The sequence below is a fragment of the Ambystoma mexicanum genome, chromosome 7p (genome assembly GCF_040938575.1).
Source record: "Ambystoma mexicanum isolate Mex_15411 chromosome 7p, UKY_AmexF1_1, whole genome shotgun sequence".
Classification (NCBI taxonomy): domain Eukaryota; kingdom Metazoa; phylum Chordata; class Amphibia; order Caudata; family Ambystomatidae; genus Ambystoma; species Ambystoma mexicanum.
Window position 1 is genome coordinate 629,540,253 of NC_090939.1, and position 24,540 is coordinate 629,564,792.

The 24,540-nt window shown below is 45.5% G+C and overlaps 1 protein-coding gene across 16 annotated transcripts in view; it reads left to right on the top strand.

Annotated features, from left to right (window-relative positions):
* The window catches only part of INPP4A (inositol polyphosphate-4-phosphatase type I A), a 2,396,889-nt gene that overhangs the window by 320,858 nt on the left and 2,051,491 nt on the right, over nucleotides 1-24,540 (top strand). Inside the window, exon 1 of one of the 16 annotated variants that reach the window (XM_069636666.1) lies at nucleotides 17,090-17,305. The exons of the other annotated variants lie outside the window; for them this stretch is intronic. The gene's annotated coding sequence lies outside the window, so the exon portion shown is untranslated. Of the gene's footprint in view, nucleotides 1-17,089; nucleotides 17,306-24,540 lie in introns of those variants that run through there. 16 annotated transcript variants of the gene reach the window in all.

Below are 24,540 nucleotides of genomic sequence, written 5' to 3' on the forward strand. Positions count from 1 at the left end.
ATCACGAATAATTGAAGACCAACAGAGGGTGGTATGTCATGCTTCCAGAGCCATTTCTCAGGCGGATTCAAAGGATTCAGTGATAGAAAAGGAGTTGCTAGCTTGTGTATGGGTCAGTACTGCGTTCATGATTTGGACAGGCCATAAACCATTTGTCGATCTGTTGACCGTGAAAGAGATGAGCAAGGCGACGCCGAAGTTAGCCAGGTTGAGTCGTGAGTTACAAGAGTATGATTTTCAAATAAGACGTATCCCAGGGACAAAGAACAAAGTAGCAGCATTCCTCTCTAGACTATCAGAGGGAGAAACTGAAGTGGAGGATATTGAAGAAATAGTATTAGTGCCATTTTTTTGGAAGCAGTGGCACATGAAGAATCCGTCCAATTCACACAAATTGATGCACTAAGTAATTAATTTTACTATGGAATGTTGGGCTGAGAAGGGAGGTTTAAGCCAGGAGTTAATGTAATTTTGTGATGTGACGGATACATTGTCTGTTGAAGGTGGTATCTTAGTATGTGGGCAGAAATGAATACCACCTAAAATGTTGAAGAAAAATGTGATCAATTTGGCCCTTGAAGGGCATCCTGTGATAACAGGAACCAAGGAAAGGATAAGAGAACATTTTGGTAGCCAGACATGGATGTGGCAATAGAAAGAGCAGTGCCAAATTGTTGACCGTGCCAGAATTCAGACAACAATTGCAAAGTGGTAAAACAAGGCATTTTGCAAGTTCTAATAGGAATATATATATATTTTGTGACCATATTGAAAATTGATGGAAGCAGTCAAAATCCTTCTGGTTGTTTACTATACCGAGTGGCCAGAAGTAAAATTGGTAAACAATGTGAGCATACATGAGGTGGTAAAATTCTTGGATCAAGTATTTCAGAAAGGATACCCACAGAGCATAAGTGACAACTGCACAAACTGAACCAGTGAAGGAGTATGCTAGAAGTGCAGGAATAAAGAGGAAGTTTTCTGTAAATTTACCTCCTGAATCCACTTGGTTGGTAGAGAGATTTAACTGGGTGATGGTTGAAACAATTGAATTAGCATTGAGGAATGGGGTGAACGTCAGAGAGACTATTGAGAAAAGGTTGTGGAGCATTTGGATGTCCTCATATAAGTTAACGGGTATTTCTCCTTTCAAATTAATGAGGGGTAAAGAGCTAATACTTAGTTAAAGCCAGCGTGGGTGAATATGAATGGCATGAGTAATGAGGATGATATCGTAAAGGTGCAACCACGTAAGGCAGGATAAACTCAGTAACAAGAGAGGAAAATGACAACTTGAGGTTTGAGCCATGTGAGTGGGTATAAATTAAGAAAGGGAGCATGGTTTGACTAAGTTCTCAGATCCGGTGAGAGAAGAGGTAGTGTTTACTAATTTGAGAGTGGGTTGATTTGGAATTTTAACAAGATCGGTCAGATGGAAAGGTAGACAGTTCATTAGAGCTGGGGGTATCAAGGAACGAAAGAAGTCTGACGTTGCAAAGTTTTGGGAAGAGGAAGTGGAGCCAGGTAGTGGACAAGGTAATCAGTGTTTGGGTGCGAAGCAAGCAGAGATAATGGTTGGAAATGCAGACCACCAGTTTGGATGAGAGATTACATGATGAAATAGCATTCATGGGTACGATATTTTTAACGATAATAGCCATAGATATTCAAAGTTATTTAGAAGTGTTCAATGTTTTAGTTTATAGTGATTATATTAACCACTACTATCATGGCAGTTCATGTGTTAGTATAATGATCGAATGTCATGATGCTATTATGTGGGTTTTAGTCTTTACTGAAGGTTAATTATAATTTGTTAAGTAAGTGATTAGGGGGGATGTGTGTTTTGGTTTAAGCCCAGTTTCAGGCTGCATGGTAGAAGTAGGAATGTGGAACATGGACAGTGGCAAGGGGTTGGAGTGAGGCGGTTAGGACTGGAGGCTGATGCCAGCCACAGGCTTGTTGTAAGCAACATTTAAAGCCGTTCGCTAACCTCGTATTGTAGGAGTGCTCTTTTATTAGCACTACATATGGCATTACATAGTGTTGGGCCTCCCCTGGTCCCCAGGGCCTGGTCAACCCTCTTCCCAACCTCGTACATGGGACTCCTCCACAATACCTAAAATAATTCTCATAGGCAGTGATGGGGTGGAGAGATTGTATGGAGTTGACCCAGATGGATGGTGAGGAGTGGTATGTGATTGATTGTTTATTTATATAGCGCCTATACACAATGTGTTTCAAAGCGCTTCAAGGAGGGAGGGAACGTAGGAAAATACAGTTACATTCAGTAAAAGTCCTTGAAACAGTACAGAATGAGAAAAATAACTATCGTAATAGGCCTGTCGACATTTCTGATAGTGCAAGTGCATAGAACAAGTAAGGCAAGAGGAAATGGAAAGGAAGGAGAACAAAGTAAGCAGTAACATTACTATGTCTGACGACAATTGATGTAGTGCATGTGGTATACAGGAGGAGGGGTGAGGGAGACGGGGGGATATGAGTGGGGAGAAGGAGATGAACAGGGCACGCTACTGAGCAAATTTGTCAGTGACATATTTAAAAAGCAGGGGTGGGGGGAGGAGGGGAGACAGACAAGCTGCTATCAAAAGTCAAGGGAACAGATGATAGGAGTAAGTGCTAGGAGGGGGAAGGCTGAGAGGAGAGAGAAATAAGTAGGTGGGGGAGTCAGAAGATAGTAGAAGAGGAGGGAATTGTGGAGGGGGAAAAAGGTAGAAGGCAGGTCAGGGTGGGGGTACACAGACAACCATGGGGGGTATGGGGGCACACAGACACTCACGGGGGGTCATGAGGGCACACAGACAATCACAGGGGGGGATGGGGGCACACAGACACTCACGGGGGGCATGGGGGCACACAGACAGTCACGGGGGCATGGGGGCACACAGACACTCACGGGAGCATGGGGGCACACAGACACTCACGGTTGGGGCATGGGGGCACACAGACACTCACGGTGGGGGCACACATACACTCACGGGGGGCATGGGGGCACACAGATAACCACAGGGGGAGCATGGGGGCACACAGACACTCACGGGGGCATGGGGGCACACAGACACTCACGGGGGGGGCATGGGGGCACACAGACACGATGTGCACGATGAGCCAACCGCCCCAGCAAGGTGAAGGTGGCCATCCAATCAGTCTTGAGCCCAGATGGATTGAAAATGTAGTTTAAAAAAAAGCATTTGAGACAAACTCTGCAAAATATTTATAGTAGATGATGGTTCCCGCGAGACAAACTCACCCCCTAACAGCATAGATCTGGCCCATATCATGGTCTTTCTAAAGTCATGCAGAGATCCTACCAGCTGTGGATCGTACTGCCTGCTTTTAGTGATAAAAGCAGACGTCAAAGGTTTGGTCAAACTGGCGTGTCTAGTTCCCTTTTTTTTAGGCTTCGTAACTAAACAATGCTTTATTGCCTGGTCCATGTTTCCTTTCGTTCTGTTTGTGGGAATGAGGCTATGGTGACTACAGTTTCATCTGAAGTACTTACTCTTTAACCTTTGTTGTGTGTCCCTATGATGATGGATAAAAATGTCAAGTTGCAAGTTATTAGCTAGCTTTTATCACTCGCCTGCTCAGTTCTCCCCATACACACAGCCCACAATAGCTTGTGTACTTGCCAACAGTCAATTGTCACTCGCCAATGACTAGTGCAATGCTGAAGCCTGCTGGTGTAACTACATGATCATGCAGTCTCCTTTCCTTGATTAGTTCTGTACTATTTGTTGTCTACCCTTTTTTGTTACTGTAGCTGTACGTATTAAGAAATCTAAGGCCATTAACTACCCTTTTTTCTTGATTCATTTTAGCACACTTTTCTCTCACTAGTTGACACAAACGCCAACCTTTATTTTTTTTACCTCGGATTTTTGTTTTATTCCCTTTTTCATTTTTACTGTCTTCAGGTTGACCACATGTACCCTTTCACTGTTTAGTCTTAGTTATGCTTGTTTTACGCTGCTTGTCACGATAAAGTGCGTCTTTGTGCAAAATGCATAGACCACGTATTTATTAGTTTCAACGTGACGCTTGGTTGATGTTAACTTTAGGACACCTTAGAAACCAACACTGGGATCGTTCTCTCTGCCCGCACATTTTTGTCAGCAGGGCTCTCCCGCACGAGAAGCATGTTTCTCAAACAAATAATGGCGTTCCGCACTTGCCACATTTTGCTTCTTTTGGGCAGTCAGATTATACTCTTGGCTTAGTTTATACTGTTTACCGCAGGGCTAGCGGCCTGATGTCGCGTTGGGGGTCAGCAAGTTAGAAACATTCATCTTAAGTACTTGGACTTCCTGTTGTGGTTGGACACTAAATCCTGTTCTCGCTGTAACTGGCTCCAGCAGAAACATAAATGAAAGTTTCACAATGTGTTTTTCCGTTTAACTAATGATGTTCATCAGTATCTCAATGCCTCAAGTACACATTATTTTTCGCGTGCATTTGTGCCATTTTCCAAAATGTGTCTTTTACTGAGAGTAAAGATAGTTCCCATCAAAATACTTTTGAACACGTGCAGAAGCAGGTGCTCTAGACCATGGGCCTCGTTCCGGATTAATCCCCATTCCCATGGAGTCCGACTCCATGGGAATGGGGAAGTGGAAACACCGGCACCATGCTGTAATGGTCCTCCCGCCTGGTCTGTGACACCTCCCGCCTGCAGGACGCTTAATCAGCCGGTCCAGAAAGAACGGTGGTGGCGGATTTACCACCACTGTTCTTTCCGGACCGGTTGACTCGTATGGAGGCCCGATGTCTGCGTCGGTGAAGGGCAGTGTAGTTAACATCATCAGGGGGATTTTTTTTCAAGCAAGATTTTGCCTTGTGTCTTACACCATAAATACAAAATATTAGGTTGTGGTTGGCCATACTGATTTGCATATGGCTGGACCACTTTTGCAATGGTGCAGACGGGCTAAACAACGGTGGTGTGAAAGGTTGCCCAGCGCATTGTCACTGGTTCAGATTTATTCAAAACCTTCCCCCCATAACTTTTTTGGTTGTAGTTTGTCTCGCTGTGTGAGAGAAGGTATGCCCATCATGGGTCCCTTGCTCGCTGCGCCATAAGGAACCAAGCTGCACCTCACCACATGTCTGGGGTTGCTTGTCGTTCCGTGCGGAGGGGACCTGGCTTAGCAGTTCAGGCTGGGCTACTACCATTGGTAGCAGTACCTCAATGATTTGCATATGGGTGGATCCCTTTAGACGAGATAAAAAACGGTGGCCCATAATGCACCCATAATCTTTTGGTCGTGGCTGGCTATTTCAACATCAGACCTTAGAGAAGCAGATTTATTGATGTATGCGAACACAAAAAGCTCAATAAAAGCTTATAATGAACACCCAAGTTCTGCTATAAATATGCCTTTCAGATCGTCTGCTTAGGCCGGGTTCTATCTTATGTGTTTATTTATTGGAGATGTGAAGTTCTGCATATTAGTCTCGTCTGAGTGCCAGAAGAATAAAGTGAAAATTAAGTACAGCTCGGGTTTTTTGTATTCTATCTGGCCGGGGCACTACACACCACCCAAGAGAAGCTGAAAAGGAAAGGAGTTCTGACAAGTAGCAGTTCATCGTCAGAGCAGATTACACGATACCTAGAGAACGCTTGGTCCCTAAGGGGATGTATGTTTAAAATCAGGTTAAATATATCGACCCACATAACTCTTGAGGATTCATTGTTCCATTTCAGTGGGGCTGGAAGAGCGTACCAGGACTGAATAGGACAGAGCAAGCAAACTGCCAGACCCCCCGCTAGTTAAGGAATGTAATTTTCTTTGTAGCCACAGGTGCTGCACATTACTGGTCTCTACCCTAAATCAGGGTAACAGCCCGTCTCTGATACGCATTCCCCTAGGGAAACTCCCCCGGTCTCACAGAGAATTACACCTTTAGTAATTAGAATGAGACCCATAGAAGACATATGGATGAATGCCAACAGTACAGTTGTACAACAGGATGCTGCAGTCTGCCTCTGTCAATGAGCTCACTTGGGGTCCTACTCTTCAACTGTCTACTTCCTTGCTTGCTGCACCTTATCTTCTTTCTCAAACCCCCTTATGTGCTTTAGAGACCCAGGCGGTTGGGTCACAGTACCTGCCTGCACGTCCGCTATCCAGGCAACAGTCTCTGCCCCACGCTTGATCATGTTGAGAGGTCCCAGAAAACAAAGTGGACTGCTCACCTCCATTCTCACGCTGTGTCTGAACCAGTCTTGCTCCTCAGAGGAGCTATCTCTCCTTGCAGCACCTGTGCGGTGTGCTCTTCAGGGGGTGGGGCATACTCGCCTCCTCGCTGGTCCAGTGCTGTAACAAACAAGCTCGCTTACATCTTCACGTGCCAGAGTCCATCACTTGCGGCACCCAGGGGGAGCTCCTCACACCAACGGGGCACGAGAGACACCCACACCCCCTCCTCAACCCACATAGTGGCGGGCTTGGGTCCTATATCTTCCCCGGGCTGCTGGGATGCTGTGTACATGAAAGCCAAGTTGCAGCAGACACTGTTCTTTGCCTTGGGGGACTGCCCAAGACAGCTGTCGCAGTCTTTGTTTTTTTCTTACTTACAACGGTCCACCACAGCCGTTGCTTGGCAGACTCCATTCCTCCATGCCTCTTACCAGTCCCCGTCTATTATCTCAGCTAAGAGTTCCAAATTTCCCTGTGAGTGGAATTATTGGATCAGCTATCTAAATAGTAAATAGTACTACCTCATAGTTCAGAGAACCACTTGTGAGTATTTTTTATTTCAGGTTAACGTTTGTTAACTAAGGGAATGTAACCATGACCTAGCTAGACCCAGTTTGGGCCATGGGTTACAGAAGTAACTGCCAGATGTAGCTGCTCCCCTTACTCATGACAAAGAAAGATATGATAGGTTATTTATATGATATGATATGATAGGTTATTTATAACATGCTTAATACCCACATGTTTCTAAGCCCGGACCTGGGGACAAACCTATGTTGCTCTCTGTCGTCTTGCTTTCAAGGTGAGCACGTTGCCGCTGAGCTATCTTCCCGAGACTAAGCATACTCCATTCTATGTAGAAAGTTTAAACATTGAAGAAAGAGAAAATGTCTGACATTTTAGTTTGGATGAGTTATTAAATAAATGTGGCCCTGACCAAGGTTGCAAAACCTAACAGAGAGCCGTTGCTTGGTGCTAAGATAGTACTAATAGTGTGTAGAGCTGGCCTTTTTGATGTTATGTGTTGGAGGTTTGGTGGGGAATGGGGAATGTCAAAACAAATATTAGTTCTGTATGACAAGATCGGCTTGCCATACCATTGTAAAAGTTGTTGCCCTTACTCTGACCTTTGCTCCAGGGCAGGAAGGAACGAAATGAGTAGCTGGACAGGGGACGGGGAGGGCAGTCCTGAGCAGTGCAGGCAAAAAAAAGGGGAATACAGGAGTGTCCTTCATGCAATAGGGCTGACAAGGATTTGGTTTCGCAAACTAGTCAAAAGGCAAATAATAAAGCGGGATAAAGCTGACAACCTCCCAACCCTATAGAAATAGGAATTAGGTGTCCCAGGAGCCAGCACTTCCATGAAATGCAAGGGCCCGAAGAGAGGAGTGTGCCTTAAATACGGGTGAATTGGGTCTGCGGTGGAGTTGGTGAAGGACCTGGGGGGATTACAGCAGAGTTTGCAGGACATACACAGAGAGCAGTCCAAAGGGAGAAAATTAATCGGGAGAGCAGTGGGAAGCGGAACCCGCAAAGTGGTATGCCCAGGGAAGGTCACCAGCAGTGAGGTGGCCACTCTCCTTGTGTGCCTTCACACGAAGCCCACAATGTTTCCAGATTGAGAGGAAACAAGAGGTCATTTTAACAGAACAACATTTTAGAATAAATAATTCCTTTTAGAATAAACAATTCCTTTGTTCAGTGGCAGAGGCCTGAAAGCAAATCTGTGTATTGGTCGAAAAGTGCTTGTAACCGCAAATTCATTTCTGGGTGGGGGTGGCTTCTGCTGCTTTGACATACCTACATTGCACTGTTATGCAACACCATACATTCCTCCGTCATATAATGTTTTCTGTTTGGATATTGTCTACTTCTTTATTTTTTTGGTTTACTTTGCTTGGTGGAAGATTTGACCTAGTCACGTGTTTTCCTGTTATCAGCTCTACCTCACTGGCTGCCTTCTTTCTTCCCAATCTACCCATTCCGTGGTCAGCCGTTTCGCTAGAATTGCTTCAGTTTCCTTTTTCCATTTCAGCCACCCTGTGGGTTTGCTTCTGCAAATTGTGTGTTTGTCAATTGCTACAGTGCTTCTCCCGCTGCTCTGGTTTCCGCTCAAAGTGAAATTGCAGAATACAAACTGGCCTTTTCCAATAACTGCACTTCTAATTGCAATATCCTTAAATAGTGTTTATTAACTGGGCCAATTCAGATCTAAATAGTTTTTCTGGTTTGTGAAAACATTTTCTTTAGGTTGCCATTGTATATGTTTTGATGAGCATAACATTCACCTCCTAGTTTGTACAAAAGGATTGAAAGGTTTTGGTGACCATCTTGCCAAATTAGAAGTATGGTGGGAACAGTTTGTTTATAAGGCGCACCAAACCCTTAGGTATCTGGGCGCATAAGAGGTGACAATGTATAACAGTAAAAACATTTGATATTTTAAACTTAAACACCTCCTTTTTTTTTTACAATATACCTAATTATGTATTCTGATCGCATAGGATGTTTATGCATTCCACGTGGCACATAGAAAGTGGGGGCTGGAGTTGGTGCTAAAGTTAGTTTTGGGGGTCCTCCAAACAAGAGTAGGACAATAATATTTTTATAGATATTTGGGATGAGGCATGCAACAGACAGGCCAGACTGAAAGTCACCTGGACCAGGGAGGAAGCCATTTGGGGTCAGCAGAGTTCAGGGACACTGCAGTACTTACTCATGGCAGCCCATTAGCTATGCGGGCACCTCTGTTGTCTCTCTTCTTTGTACATGGGCCTTGAAGGAGCAGGCCCACATAACCAAAATAGTTCCTTTGAAAAAAAAAAGACCTGTTGGCTTTGCCAAGATTTGTTTTTAATAAATCCACACTGTAAACATTGATGTTCATTTAGGAGTAATCCCTCACATTTGGGCTCTCAGTGGCCATCTGTCTGACCTGTAAAGTTTCTTGTTCCGCTCTTTTTAATGTTGCAGTGTGAAATGTTAGTTGAGTGGTCTGCTGTTGTTACCTACATATTTGATCATAGTGGTGACGGGGGTAACCAGATAGGCAAAGATGTCAAGCAGAGAGCAGTCACGCCTGTCACACAAAACGTGAAAAAGACATCCCTTGATCGCCTTGAGCCTAAGAATTAGAGCCCGATTTCCAACACCTGATTCTTTGCAAAACTCATTGATCGTGCTGCATACTCTCAGCTTAACCGTTTAGTAGAATCCACCAACTTACTTGAGCCGCTCAATCAGGCTTCAGGCCTCGCCGTGGAACAGAAACCACTCTGATCTCGATCTGGGATGATCTCAAAGTCTCGGCAGACTTGGAGGGCTGTGCAGCGCTGGTTCTCCTTGACTTGTCAGCCACCTTTGACACAGTAAACCATTCTACCCTCCTTGACAGACTCTAATCCCTATGAATCTGAGGCTCAGCACCCAAATGGATTGCCTCATTCCTCAACAACAGGAAACAAATCACTTTCCTCTCCTCTTTTCTCTCAACTGCCAGCACCATGAACACTGGAGTACCACAAGGCGCCTGCCTCTCTGTTTTCATTTTCAACCTCTGTCTGACCACTCTACCGGGGCTCATCCGTGCACACAACCTCACCTGCTACAACTACGCTGATGATATCCAAATTATCCTGAGAATTCCCAAAACAAGCTTCAACCCACGACCCGACTTTGAAGCTTGCCTCATAGACATTGACCGATGTGATGAGGGTTGTTTTGCTCCCAAGAATTGCGGACACAACCAAAAAATTAAAGTGCTCAGTTGGACGTAATTTAATGTAATACAAACAGCTGACACGTGTTTCGAGCAAGAGCTCTTCTTCCAAGGCTGCAAAATTATGAACATATTTTGTACATTTTTGACAACCAACGTGTTAGGATGAGCAACAATTAGACATGATACAGAACCAAAGACCATACAGTAAGCATTAGGGTGGCATATAAATTAAACATCACAAATTTTCCAACACGATATGACACATTGATTAACATTGCAGAGTATAATAATATAACATGGCACAATAAAATTAAACATGAAAGGATATATAGTCCATTGATCATTGAAGTTAATCGAACCGTCGAATCAATGCCATGTATAAAAAGGAAAGAAAACAAGGAAAGAAAAAGATAAATGTGCATGAATGATGGGAACGGCCCCGTAAATACAAAGCTCGTCACGCTTGTGTCTAAATGCATTACAGTTAAAAGGAAAGTATTTTTACCTGAGAAGACTTGGCACTAGTTCTACTGCGTGGCAAAAAACAAAGAACCAGAGACACACGGTGTTTGTAATTCAATGGACAATTTGGATGTTTGTAAAAGCCCTAATTAATTGGCTTTCATAAATTTGTCAAAATAAATTGCTTGCCGAAGGCAAGTTTAACAAATTAACTTGCATCTATTCTTACCTTTATATATGGTAGGCAGATATCCAATAAATGTGCAATTGCGGCTCCGCTGCAAGCGGAAGAAAACTTCGTTAGCCGCTTATGAAGAATTAAATAGCACATGAGAGAGAATAGTATATGAATTATAAAGGCATACCTATATAAACGCGTGTGCGTATCCAAACGTAGCTGTCAAGCAGACCCATTGCAATAACGAGGAACGAGGCTGAAGGCGAGTTCCTTTATAAGGTCATGGAACTCCGAGGTGACATGCAAATATCCTTTTTACGTACTGTAAGGGGGATTTTACCGCTTATAATGTATGGCCGCAGACTTGGGTCCTTTATTACCTGCCCTCTTGCTTAATCTAATGTAAGCGATCGCCCAATTTCTGTTCCATATAATTAATGTAGAATGCGTTTGGATTTTAAAAAGCTAACATGCGGTTTGTGTGTTACCGAAAAATAGTTTGAGCAATGTAATAAAATGAATTGCAAAAACGTTTTCATGTTGTTCTTTAAAATAAGTTAAAATTTGCCTATTCTTGCTCACGTGTTAAATTTGAGAAGTGCACAAATTAAACAATCTACCATAAGCAGTTCACTGTCAATTACTGACTCTGAAGTGTCAGATAACTATTTTACAAGCATGAAATTTGAAAAGCTTGTCATGTCTTTAAGTGCAGCAGTGACGGCTGGAGGTCTGCTCTGTGCTTACTCTAGCAGTAGGCATTGTGACATCACAATTGAAGCGTAATAACTGATTACAGAGCAGTTGGGATGTCACAACTAGACTGTAATAAGAACATTATTTCCAGGCTTTTATATGAATATTGCAGACTATCATATATTATACATATATAATTATTGTGAAAGGTGAGCCCCTTTGCCTTGTATAATGAGTGATGTGCGGAGCCCATCCGGTCAGTAGAATTAATGAGATTATCGAATAGAAACCGGGGAAATACCACCCTGCACAATACAGAAAAAAGGGCCTCATTTCGAGCATGGCGGTAACGTGTAGTGTTTCAGATACCTGCTACATTTAAAGTAGATTGGAGTTGATTGATCGTCGTGCAGAATCCCAACTTGGACTTTTTATTGGTGAAGGAGCTCCAACTGCTCACATACCGCTTTGACCCCTCCCTCTTCACTTGCTCTCCCTGCACTTGCCAACACCTCTCCCATCCTACTGTTTGAGAGGGAAAGTGTGGTTGCTTGTATGATCATTATGGGGATCCTTAAATGAGTCTGCTCTTTCTCTGCTTCTCCGCGAACCGGCAGAATCCTGTGCTAGGCTTGCATGGGATGTTTATTGCATAGAGTATGTGGAAAGGATTGCATGGGGTTAACATACTATATTTGCCCCATGAAGTAAATATCCCATGCAATCACAACTCATAATCAAATGGTATTTAAAAAATCAGGCACTGCTATCACACGCTCAGGTACTCGCAAAATAATGCTGCTGCTACCATTAACGGCCAGGTAGTACCAGTATGACAGTGCCTTGCAAACGCCTTTCCCATGCCTACAAAAAGGCAAAGGAATGTTGGCATTGCTAATGTCTGTAAACCCTTTGAAGTGGCCTATGGGATATGGAGTGTTGGCAAGAGTGAAAGGTGTGTGTTTGAGTATCAGGTGATGTGGGCTCTTCATCCGTTTCAAAGCTTCTCCCTTTATTCCTTTAGACCCTCTCACCTTATTGTGCATTAGTTTCATGTACAATGCACTGGTATCTTATGTTTGTGTGTTTTGGGCAGTATACATTTCGTTCCATTTGAAGCTCCGACCTATTGTGCATGTCCGGAAATATTGATGCAGTTTTGGGGATTAAAATCAAAGTGTACAGTTCTGAGATAATGTGTTAAAGTACAACTTTTCTGACTGGAAATTGCAAGACAAAACACACAATTTGGCAGCAGTCGTTTCAGGCATGAAAGCACTGATGAAACTTCGCATGGGGGTTTGGATATGATCGGCTCAGTTGTATGCAAATTGTGAACTTTCATGGAGCAGAGCACAAATTATAGAAGATGTTGTTGTATACTCGGTGAACAAACTTGAGCTGAATTGATGTTAAGTTGGTAGTTTAACACAGCAAAATCCCTAAAATGAGCCTAGTGCTGATGCCACCTTAACCCTCTGCCCTGTTTCACAGGCCATGAGAGCATTCAAACATCACAAATTGCATCACATTTTGCATAACGTACGACATCCTAAATGACATCACAGTAAAATAGAGCACTAAGAGAGCAGATTACATCTAAAAGTGTGAGAGATGGGATCTTTTAAAAAGTACTACACGTAAAAAGTACTCACACCATTTTGTCCCTGCTCGCTTTGGTGTAAAGCGCTATATAAACCTAATAAATACACATACAAAAATACCTTTAATGGCCACTTAATACCACTATGGCTGTGCCTGGCAAATGCCTTAGCTATACCTACACAAAAGCCCAAACTGTTGGCATTGCCAGTGCTTGTTTTGGTTAGGTGCTGGGATAGGGGGAAAATGAAGGGCTGTGGGGATATGCCCGAGCTGTAGAAAGATGCTGGGGTAGTAGCTAGACCTTGTTGCTTGGGAAAGATGCTGGGGCTTGGAGCGATGCTGATGCAGTGGACAGGACCTGTAAGGGTGGGGGGATAGGGATTGTGGAGAGATGCTATGTCTGTGAAAATGAGCCAGTCTGTGGACAGATAGTGGATCTTTGAAGAGATGAGTGAGCTGGGGAGATACCATAGAGCAGGAGATAGCTGCTGGTGCTGTGTGGCGATGAGAGGGCTATGGAGAGAGGCTAGGGTTGAGGACTTATTCTGCAGCTATGTGGATGATGCAATTGTGGAAACATGGTAGGTCTTTGTAGTTGTGATCCCGAGGAGAGATCACAGACTACTAGCAATGGCTCTAGCCTGCTTCCTACTTATGGTCACTGCTTAATGCCAGAGGCCAGCAGCTGGTGATCAGTCAAGTGATCAGAATGCCACCCGCACAGTTAATGTGAGGTGGTGCTTGATTCACCCTCTTCCATTTTCAAGGGTGTGCTAGAACATATTATGCAGGGCCCTTTGTAGCCGATACCACAGTATACTTACTGCCTCTTCTACCTAACACAGTGTAATAAAGTCCCCCCCACCCCCACGCCTCTCCTCCATAACGAGAAAATACCCATCCAACACAACGAGCTCTTTGCTCATAATGTAGAGGCTTTTGCCATGAATCCCTTGAAATTATGTTGTTTACCAGAAAGGGCGGGCAGCCACGCCTAGGTGATTTCATTGTGTTCTAGGTCTGATAACACATCTACAGTCTAGATAGTGAAGTATACCTGCTAGTAGGCGAACATTGCCCACTTGTTTTCAGAAGGCTGATGAATCTCCATGTTATTTTTGATAAACTGTCAGCCAATCAGATGACAGCAATTAGACAACAGACGCACAACTGTATAATATACAACGGTATGTAGATTTTTTCCTCTGCACCTAGGTATGTGCAAAAGTAGAAACAGGCTGCAGAATAAACAGTAGCCCCTTGCAGCAAAAGGGCCACAAGGAGGCAGGCACCCTGGCTCTCGCTATGCTAACAACATCAAACTAAACGCAAGTTTGAATAGCCCAATAGCAGGCGAAAATTAGCAGCTTTCTTAACAGAAAGTGCAAAGCAGAACGATATTTTCACCTGCAGTTTGCTGTGGGTCGTTGTAGTGCACAATTACAAACAGAATGGCTCAACACCGAAAATGGCACCACAAATAGTCAACGTCATGAGCCATTGCTGTTCACGTCCGTTTTTATATGAGAAAAGTGGGCTTCTTGTGACATAGACTTTCACTGAGGATGCACGATAAGGGGAATATTTTAAGACTTCCAAATGGGGTCACTTTCTAAGCTGCCAATGAGTGCCCTGTCTTGTCAACGAAACATACTGCCAGCGCCGCGGCCAACGACCGCACTTGTTAAAGCTACTGGATGCAGTACCAGTAAGCGCACTCACCTGGCACAAGATGTCCTGCACGTGGCCACCGGCAGAGTGCAGGGACGGCTCTGGGCGGCCCGGCACCTGGCAGTAGCATCCATCGGCTCGCTGTCCCAAGCCGCCTTGCAGCAGCCAAACTCCCGATACTGCACGCAGCGAGACAGCTCCCGCGCGGGTAAAAAAGGGGGCTTGAAGTCGAGGCACTGCGGGAGAGCTCCGGCACAGCCCACAGAGGCAAGCAGCAGAACCCCAAAAATCACACCCAGGCTGGGCCCGTAGAGATGCCTGCCACTTCTTCTCATCTCCAGCGGGGTCTCTGTTCGCTCTGCTCTCAGTGGTTGCTGCAGGGATTCCTGTGTGGTCAGCAGAGCTAGGTCCAGGAGCTGAAGGTTCACTGTGATGGTGAAGCACCGCACATCCTGCTACACACTACCCCCACCCCCGGGTTACCATAGAACACGGCCAACCCAACCGGAGGGGACTGTATGCTGGGCACTTCATCGCCAACAGTGACTTGTAGGAACTGCCAGACGAATAATAATTATGTGGCAAGTTTTTAATGATTATAAAATTAATTTTTATAAATATATCCTTTCTATGGATAGAGTCCTCATGTTTTCATGATAAATATATTAACAGAGGATGCTAAAAAAACTGCATCTTCATAGGTTACTTTTATCAAAACTTAACATTTTAATGTAATATACCAACATAACACTGTAGAAAGCTACATTTCAAGATGGCAGCTGTGTAGAAAAAAATGGCTGACAGATTCAGCATGGTAAAGAGTGCAAAAATGTGTTTTGGGTGGAGGTGGGTGGGAATGGGAGGAAAACGATAGATTTCACTTAGCAATGGGCGTTAAATGGGTGGGACACATAGCCAAACTGCGTAACTCCATCCTCATATATCATCTGCATTGAAAAGCATTACAAACCTACATTCAAAGCCACTATTTCAAGTTGTTATGTTAATGGAAATAGTTTTGGCTTTAAAGGTAGCCCTTTCAGCGCCATCTGATAACCAAAATTAACCAGTGCTATTCGAAATACCATATTCATAATGAAGCCCTCAGTGATGCAGATAGACTAATTAGCATTGGTCCTTCGTAAAGTCACACCGAGCGAGGAGTGGGGACAGCGAGCGTGTGCCAGTCCCTCGCAGCGCGACGGCACTTATTCCTTCAGGTCTGGGCAATGATGCAGGGCCGCCCAAGTCGAGGCAGAGTAAATGATGTTATGATGCTTGTTAATCTGCTTAGAATCACATGCTGTGCACAGTCCGACATCCAGTAGTCACTGCGGAGTATTGCATTTTGGTTTTCGTAGTTGAAAAGGCAGCCCCCGTGCCCACGCCTGCTCCTCTCCCCCCCAAGCGCATAGACACGCAGTCTGGTGTGAACAAGCGCCTCGCCCTTCCTCCAAACAACAAGGTGCTAAGCACCTACGGAAAACCAACAGGCACGCAGGGCCCAGGTTCAAAGACCTGCCCCCTCCTCAGGGGGCCAGACATGTCGGCTATCTGGCCGGGGGCTGGCGGACAGCCCCCACTACTATACACATCAAAGACCCAGGGCTTCCCTGGGTCTTATAAATAAGAGCAGAATGCTCTATGACAACACAATCGTTTGTGGACTCTGAACGGGGACCCAAACTGACAGGAGGTTTGCTGTTTACTCTGCGTCTTCCACGCTTTGCTTCTTTACCACAAAACCCTGCCACCCTACAAATAAGGGAGAAGAACAAAGGGAAAGAAGTACAGGGCACTGTACGGTGTCCACAACGAGTCGTGGGACATGGGAAGGCGGTATGGGCCAGAGGGGGTAACCTCAGGACCCGGTGGCCATTTGTTTATCTGCATAACCATATCTGTACAATAAAATCCTACGGCCTTTTATTGCCAACACTTGACAAAATGTTGTGAGACAAATCATTTCGGGTGAGGGTCGGGGTTCGGCCTACAATAATGCATGCATATGGGTTCATCAGTTATGCTTCTGCTGTGAGACTGGCGCTGTGTGAATCACTCTACTGCCACCGATGCGCTCCTTGAGCAACACTCACCATCAGACGTGCCAATACTGGCTGCAGGCAATGCAGGATAGCATAGATTCCGTGATGCGGCCGCGAGGGTCCAGAGGCTGCCAGGCACAATCCGATGATGTTCCCTGATAAGGAGGTAAGAACGACTGATAAAGGATTTCAGAGGGAGACGAAAAGAGTTTATTTATCTCAAGATCCTTTCACATTTTGTATCTCTAGTAAGAATTCCTCTGTGTAAAAGCGTGTGCGCTTTTCAGACTGTAAATATGTACATCTTTCAAATGCAAGCACCTGAAAGTCGGCCGTTTATATCAGCTGTACGCCAGGAAAAAGGAAAATAGTGCTTCCTTGTGAACGGAGGGGGGCATGGGTTGCTATAGAGAGGAGACAATTCGTGGCAGCCATGTTAGGGATGAAGTGCCACTCTCGGCAGGAGGGAACTGTGCTGCAAGGAGGCAGGGCAGCGCAGAGAGATGATAATGCCAGTGCTGGATGCTCAGTCAATGCAGTCGCCGGAAAACCGCAGGCCTGATGTCTGTTGCCTTGACACCAAAGTGCCAGAAATCCCCAAGTCCCAAAAGTGGGATCGGAGATGCATTGAGTTTTTCATTGTCAACAGTGCTGCTGCTGCTGCTGCTGCTTTTATAATTTCCTGCATCGCAGTCTCTCCGGTGAGGTAAGGCCTGTTCACTTGTGTCACTAGCGACAGGGCGGTTTTAGAGTCTGTGTTCGCAGACATATACACATAGATCATGACATCAAATGTGATTGGACGCTACTGTGCTTTACAGCCAGACAAAGCGTAAATAGTTTAGTTGTCCTACGTACTTTCAGAACGTAAGAAAATGAGAAATTGCTTTTATGTAAAGAAATGAAAACTCCATCCTTGTGCGTCCTGTGCTTCGAAATTGCTATGCTGAAATGATCACGTTTAAATCCATGGTTTCTTTAGGTCTGTGGTTTCTGAGCACATGTTGTGTCCCGAAGTTCCTTAGCAGAAAACGTTGGTTAGTCTTTTTAATTTGTTTCCATCCCTTCCTCAAGCTGTGCCCTTCACTAGTTTGTTTCTTCCCTCGCTCCTTTTACCACCCCCCTAATCTCTGCTCATTCTATTGTGTACTTTTCGGACAACCTGCCTCCTTCTATAATAGTCACTATTTGGTTTAACCCCTTTCGCAAATCTTTAGGGCTGTTTTATAGCTACCTCTTACACGTTTACTGTTATTGGGCTTTCTCAGGTGGAAGGTACCAGAACATTCCGAAGCATGGCTGCCTGCATGTTTCCAGCCTTCACCTTGCTTATTACTGCGTGTATTATTTGTATCACCCTCCTCTCTGTTAAGCCATAAACTGCTTTCGTTTCTAAGGAAAATGTAAGTGCTTTGATTTGAATTTTTACTACCATTTCTGCAAAATTATTTTTTTTATTAGGTGATTCTCGTGACAGGCCTGGCCCTCAAGTCCAAATTCCACTCCAGTATAAACACATGCAATAGATGTTGATACAGTGAATCTAAATGGGAGTTATGACGTAGGCAGTGGTCATCCTGGACACCTGGTGTGGTTGGTGCTCTGCAGGACCGGCCTCATGTAACTGGGTTTTGAGGGGTTCGCAGATTGGAAGGTAGGTGGTCCTTGCAGCTGATTCTCAAGGGGCCATCCTCTGCTTTTTAGGCTGTCTGGCAAATTGCAGTGTTAACTTTACCCAAATGTATACATCATGGAAGGAATGACACGTAATTAAAGTGATTTGAATGTGAAGCCGTGAAGTGCGTCTATGTTTGTAAGATTTTAAAGTCATTTTTAATCCTAAATTTAAGAATTATGCTTGTATTCTCAAAATTGCATACGTTTTCTGACCACAGTGAAACGCCTTAAAATCCAGTGGTTGTGAAGAACAGCCAGCGACACAGTTTATGAAACGTCCTATTGCTTAAAGGCGGTGAAAAAGACGTCTTAAAGTGAGGTTGTAGCTGGCATGTCTCTGGGCCTGTTGTGTTGTATGTTCCCTAGTTCAGGATAAACTGGATGTGGGATGTCGTTCGCGTTAGCTTAATTGCTGAGCAAGCGTTCAGAAGAACTTGGATCAGAGCTAAATTGATGAGGGGTTTGCCGTACATGTTCTTCAAAAAAGTGTCCATGGAAGCAAGAAAATATTGTTGCATGGCTTCCTTAAGTATAGCAGAATAATCTTTAATCTTTAATTGAATTCAGAAAATATTTGTAAATGTACAACTGGGAACAAACCTATAACAACTTTGTATGCCTTTTCTATGTAGAGAGATGCATGTAGCGGTTATAGCAGCACAAATCTGAGATACATTAAAATGCTCTTTCTAGAATTCAATCCAATAATTTACCACCAATAGAATTAGATTTAAAAATAAGAAAATGCCAGAAATATAAGTTCTTCAGTGTTCCACGTACACATGAATCAACAAAATGCTTCCATAAGGAGAAAGCGAGCTTCTTCAGTCTTTTTTTTATTTAATTTTTTTTTATTGTATATGGTTTCCAGAGAAACCTTTACAAAAAAGTTAAAAAAAGAAAAAAAAAATTAATTACATCTAAATTTAAAATATACATACATACATTCAGTCTCAGGTGGGTTCGACCCTTTACTGATTTGAAAGGAAATACCTTTTGCATTAATGAGCCCATAGGCCGCAATATGTCATAATGCAGAGATGTAGAAGTATGTGTATCTTTTAAGAGCCCAGAGGAAAAAGATAGGAACCACTTCACTCAGGAGACGCATCATAATGGCAGCCAATTCTTCTCCTTCTGATAATCTCCAGGATAGATGGAAGCTTTCAGGAATGAGGTAGCAAAAGAAAAGAACCGAGCCTTTGAGGTATCAGGAATGATCCGGGGACCAATGCACTTCAGATTAAAAAACGATAACCTCATAAACTGCAGTAACCCCTTCTTCGAAACTCTTCTAGCTCGTTTGAAGCAATCCAACCTATTGTTCCTAGCACTAGATTTGGGTAAAAAGGCAGTTAACATCTGACTGTGCCAGAGCACGGTTGATCAGTAGCCTCAATCTTCTTAGCTAAATTCTTTGTGAGTCGAGAACCAAGGGAGGACCATACAAGTAGAGAATACAACTCAATTATTTATTTGTGTGGTGGAGACCTAAATGCAATAACATGTCAATCTAGTCTCCCACTTTAATCTCGTTCCAAAGCATTAATTGTACAGATAGGGGGATAGACACATTAAGGGGGTAATTCATAGAATTCAGCGCACAAGTGGCGCATGCGGCTGGTGCACAGTGTGCGCGCGCGAATCTCTAATCCAAAATCTAAAATCCATTTCCACGCACAGCGTATTCATGGATTTTAGCTACCAAAACCAGACGTGGCGCAGTGTGGCGCAGCGACCCTGCAGCAGCGCCAGTTACGCCCCCAAGAACGCCCCTCGCACAAGGAAAAGCCATCAAAATCCCCAATCCAGCGCAAAGGGCTGCGATAACCCTGGACCAGTATACACGGCCGCCACACAGCACACGGCAAGCGGGGAACGTGTATTACTGGGGTTCGCATGAAATTTTACACGCGAAAGGGCCCTGTGCGAGTGGGGTACGTGTATACTGATATAAACTAAGACTCCTTCTCAATCATGGAACACCAGAAGGTAAATAGTTTATATGTAAGTTTATTCTCTTAGTTCATAAGTAGAGAAAGCACTGGGACATCCATCCAGCCCAGCATATTAAGTCCAACTGACACCAGTGGAACCCAGCACTCCAAACAACCATCAACACGCCACAAGGATGTCAATGACATCACTACACCAACACTCCACATGGAATGTCATTGACATCACCGCCCCTCATAACACACACACAGCCATAATCCAGCCCAACACAGATTATGGCATATCTCCTTCCCTTACACTAACACACCACAACACCCATAACACCCACAACCACAAAATGGATGAACACCTCAATATCACGCAGAACTAAATAGCTAATGCCAGCTCAGAAACAACTCCCAACTGAGCCCATATGCTGCTTCCAAAATGTAGTCAAATCTTCATTTAAAGCACCAAACTAAAAGCCACCCCACAGGCCCTTCCCAAAGCCTAAACACCCACTCAGCTATCAACCCGCTGAAACACCATAACTGTGTCCCGCTCAAGAGCATTATCAGAACTCAGATCCTACCACAGACCGCTCAAGAACATTGACAGAACTCTGATCCTCTCACCAGACCATACAGAACATTGTCAGAACTCTGATCCTACCACAACCCACTCAAGAACATTGACAAAACTCTGATCCTATCACCAGGCCTTACATCAACACACTATCCCCATGACTTGCCTATGACCAGACAGCACTCGGCTGCCCCTTAACCAAAACACAGACTGCAGCATACTGCCCCTTAAATTGACCAGCCAGCTCTAACTGCCCCTTAACCAAAACTTAGAGCACATCTCAAAATGACCAGAGAGCACCTAACTGCCCTTTAACCAAAACATAGACAGCACCTCACTGCCCCTAACATCGACGACGGCACCAACCATGCCAATATCCTAAACAACACCTCACTGTCACCTAAACCAAACATGGACAGCACCTCACTGCCCCCCCAACATCATCGACGGCACCAACCGTGCCCATTTCACACCTAACTGCCCTTACAACTGCATCACCACACTGCACCTCCTGAAACCTAACAACCATGAAGCATGAAGCACCACACTACCCCATAAAACTACAACATGGACAGCACCACGCTGCCCCTCAACCCAAGATATATAGAAAGCACCGCTGCCCCTTGACCCAAAACATGAGCAGCAACATCCCAGCCCTGTGAAACCACCAGGTGGCATATCTCTATCTTTTTAAAACCCCAGGCAGTACCTCACTGCCCCTTAACATACAAGATAGCACCTTGCTGCCCCTTAAAATGACCCAGGCAGCACCTCACTGCCCGCTGGACAGCACCACACTGCCCCCAAAAATGACCCAGACAGCACCTGTTTCACGGTGGCTTATCTCTATCTTTTTAAAACCCCAGACAGTACCTCACTGCCCCTTAACATACCAGATAGCACCTTGCTGCCCCTTAAAATGACCCAGATAGCACCTCACTGCCCGCTGGACAGCACCACACTGCCCCCAAAAATGACCCAGACAGCACCTCACTGCCCCTGGACAGCACCACACTGCCCCCAAAAATGACCCAGACAGCACCTGTTTCACAGTGGCTTATCTCTATCTTTTTAAAACCCCAGACAGTACCTCACTGCCCCTTAACATACCAGATAGCACCTTGCTGCCCCTTAAAATGACCCAGACAGCACCACACTGCCCCCAAAAATGACCCAGACAGCACATCACTGCCCACTGGACAGCACACACTACTCCTAAAAATACTGTCATCGTCCACACCTAACCATGGGAAATGCCCCAGCGAAAAATTACCCCCAATATGACCCAGACAGCACCGCACTGCCCGCTGGACAGCACACACTGCCCCTAAAAATATTGTCATCGTCCACACATACCCAGGTGAAATGCCCCTACGGACACGACAGACAAACACCGCAGGACAACATGAAAAACCCCACCTTAAGCGATCAGGAGATCAAGACCTTGGCGCTAAAGTCCCTGCGCCAAACCCCAACATGTCCCTGAAATGCAAAACCACAAAATGCACGGCAAGTAATAGTAAATGCAAAATGGATGCAAGAGACATGGTGCTACCGTCCCTGCGCCATACCCCCGCCCACATGTCCAATTAAGCCAACCTGCAAAGCAAACATTGCATAAACAAAAATTACAATGTCCCATAGACCCCACACCCACAAGTCCATACTGAAAACCCAAGGACAAGTCCTAACACCAGGCCACCACATAAACACAACAGCAGTATAAGAATTGACAGGCCTTACACCGCTAACATTGACCCAGGACCAAACCCAAATATCTGCTAAACCCAAAGGCCACAACATGAACACAAACAGCATCAAACATTAAAACAGGCCTCACCATACACCTACCTCTATTTAGTCCTCCCCTTCTATGCACGCTTCATCCTGTATGTATCCCCAAGCATCAGGATCGAGCGCTCGCCACCTTGCCAATCTCCTTGTCTGATCCTCTACTTGTAGCTTCCACCGTCTTCCAGCGCACCCATTGTAGATGCCCAGACTTCCAAAACCAGCCATCGCACATGCCAGCAGCTCCAATAATAAACGTCTTTTTTTTTTCAAACAAATCCTCCGCGCTCACCATCTGTGCCGACAAATCCATTACACCATGACTGCCACATGGAGTACTGGACTCCACTCCAGAGCATTGTAACCCCGAAAATGCCACAAACCTTTTTTGAATGTCTTTAGACTTCCGGGAGCCGCTTTCCTTGTCCGCGGTGCTCACCCGGGCGAAAGTACCCTGCTCACCAGTGGGCAACAGAAAAACTTGCGGGGCTTCGTTAACTGAGCCAGGGTCACGTCCTGGCTGAACGCTTACATCGGTGACAATGTTGTTTCCACAATCACGTGGCATCGTAAGATAACATTGCGTACCTTATGAACGCTGCGTTCTATATGAACGTTGCGTTCCAACTGGGCATTGCGTTCCAGCTGGGCCCGCTGAAACACCTGTCCGCCGCCCACCAACGCCGGCCTACCTCCAACCTACGTCACCATTTCAGCAGCCAGCTCCACAGAAGAAACACCTCTGGCCGCTACCCCAACATGATCGGTGTCTCTCAGGCCGCCCCTCCACTCACGCTGCACGGCCCTGTACTGCACACCGACCGGACTGCCGACACCTTGCTCAAAGAGACTGGCTCCATACCGTAACGTGTGCATCAATCAAAGCGCGCAGCACACACAGAGATTGGATTATTCCTCCTCCAAACTTCCACGGGGCCCTCCCTGTTGGGCCCCTCCGCCGCTCCTGCAATGCCAGGCACCTGGAGGTTAATCACAGCCGCCTCTGCTTCTCCTGCACCCGCCCGGCATGCAGGATTAAACAGCTGCCACCTTCGGTCCTTCCAGCATGGGGTTCCTGCCACCGCTGCTCCAACGCCAGCCCCCTCAGGCTAATTGACAATAGCCAAAGCAAAACAGGACAACGATGGGCTGCTCAGACAACAACCTCTGCTGCGCAGCCACCCCTTTGGCACCTAGCATCCGGACTCGCAGGATCCCCTTCCCGGGCCCTACCCTGGACCTCGCCGCCTGGAATCTGGACCTTCCAGGCACTGGGCCACCTCAGCCCCAACACCATCTGGATTTTGGACCTTCCAGGCACTGGGCCACCTCAGCCCTGGTGCCGCCTGGACTCTGGAACTTCCGGGTCCCCGACCTAGACCACTGGATAGGACCCCACTGCACCGCCCGGCCTGCAGCTTATTCCTGCTTGATGGATGTCACCCTGGAAGGCAGCACTTCTCTCCAGCTGCCCATTCCCAGCAGCACAGGAACCATCCTCATCGCCAGTGATATACACTAAGACTCCTTCTCAATCATGGAACACCAGAAGGTAAATAGTTTACATGTAAGTTTATTCTCTTAGTTCATAAGTAGAGAAAGCACTGGGACACCCATCCAGCCCAGCATATTAAGTCCAACTGACACCAGTGGAACCCAGCACTCCAAACAACCATCAACACTCCACAAGGATGTCAATGACATCACTACACCAACACTCCACATGGAATGTCATTACCATCACCACCCCTCATAACAAACACATAGCCATAATCCAGCCCAACACAGATTATGACATATTCCTGGGGTGCGCGGGAAGTTTCACACGCGATTGGCCCTGTGCGAGTGGGGTACGTGTATTCCTGGGGTGCGCGGGAAGTTTCACACGCAAAAGGGCCTGTGCGAGTGGGGTACGTGTATTCCTGGGGTGCGCGGGAAGTTCACACGCGAAAG